This window comes from Palaemon carinicauda, chromosome 26, assembly GCF_036898095.1.
Source record: "Palaemon carinicauda isolate YSFRI2023 chromosome 26, ASM3689809v2, whole genome shotgun sequence".
In the NCBI taxonomy this organism is placed as follows: Eukaryota; Metazoa; Arthropoda; class Malacostraca; order Decapoda; family Palaemonidae; genus Palaemon; species Palaemon carinicauda.
In genome coordinates this window covers 76,493,255-76,495,021 of record NC_090750.1, presented here as the reverse complement: position 1 = coordinate 76,495,021, position 1,767 = coordinate 76,493,255, and positions in this window count along the sequence as shown.

Genomic DNA, 1,767 nt, shown 5'->3' with positions numbered 1-1,767 from the left:
GCAACTCTAGGGTTATATTTTTTTACTCTACGAGGACATTAGCATTATGGAGAGAGGGGGAGTGATATCAATAAAAATATATCATTTCACTAAAAGGTGTAGATGTGTGAAAGTAAAAACCTAAATTATTTTAATAATAATGATTATGACACAAAACTGCAAAAAAATTAATTAGACAGTATGTCAGTATGTCTTAATATTGCGTAAAATTTCGGTCAAAATTCTTCGTATCCTTTTTGTTTTGTTACTCCAACAGTTTGTCTGGCAATCTTATAATATTTGATCTAATCTTTAAAACAACTGCTAAATGATATGTGAAGCGGTTACATGGTTTCTAGATTCTGATTATTTCTGAAGAGCTCCATCAATCGCTTTATTTTAAAAGGCCTTATGATGCAGTACCACAACCGAAAATCTTTTAACCAAGAGCATCATAAATAATATTTAACACCACATTCCCATGCTCTTTATATATATATATATATATATATATATATATATATATATATATATATATATATATATATACATATATAATCACATTCCCATGCTCTTTATATATATATATATATATATATATATATATATATATTATATACATATATACATATATATATATATATATATACACACACATACACGCATACACACACGAAGTTGTGTACCCGACCAGTAAAAAATGACAGCTAAATATTTAATAGGTAAGCACACACAGATGCAACCCCCTCTCTCACCATTGTATGACCACTTCCTCTCCCCTCTACCCGAGGGACGGGGAAAGCTGAATGTGACCGGAAAGAAATACATTGTGTGTGTCTGTGTGTGTATATATATATACACACGTACATATATATATAATATATATATATATATATATATATATATATATAATATATATATATATATAGATATATATATACAGTATATATATATATATATATATATATATATATATATATATATATATATATATATATATATTTATATATATATATATATACATATATATAGATAGACAGATAGATATAGATATATATATATATATATATAATATATATATATATATATATATTATATATATATATATATATATATACAGAGAGAGAGAGGAGAGAGAGAGAGAGAGAGGAGAGAGAGAGAGAGAGAGAGAGAGAGAGAGAGAGAGAGAGAGAGAGAGAGAGAGAGAGAGTTTTCCAACAAAATTTAGATTTGTAACCTCCCGTCGCACATGGAAAATATCCGGCGAGCTTCTGTTTAATTATCAAATACAGGTTTTTATTATTATTATTACTATCCAAGCTACAATCCTAGTTGGAAAAGCAAGATGCTATAAGCTCAGGGGCTCCAACAGGGAAAAATAGCCTAGTGAGGAAAGGAAATAAGGAAATAAATAAATGAGAGAACAAATTAACAATAAATCATTCTAAAATAAGAGAGCCTTTATATCATCAGTCCTTCTGAAGTCAAGTGGGAGTTGGTTATACAATCTTGATGCCACATATTTGAAAAGTATACATCCTACAGACGAAGTGGATCTTGGCTCTAGTAACTTGAAACTATCAGTAACTAGGCTCGGCTTATTCAATCTGGAGTCTTGTGTCGACACACATGTTAGCTGCATGATGTGTGGCAATCTCTTGAATATTTTGGACCTTGAGAAGTCATTACACATATCTTAAAATTTTGTCCTAGCTTTAGTAGGCACCCAGTGCAGTAAAATTAGAAAGAGTAATCCTTTCCCTGAGTACAACACCCTATATCAATCTT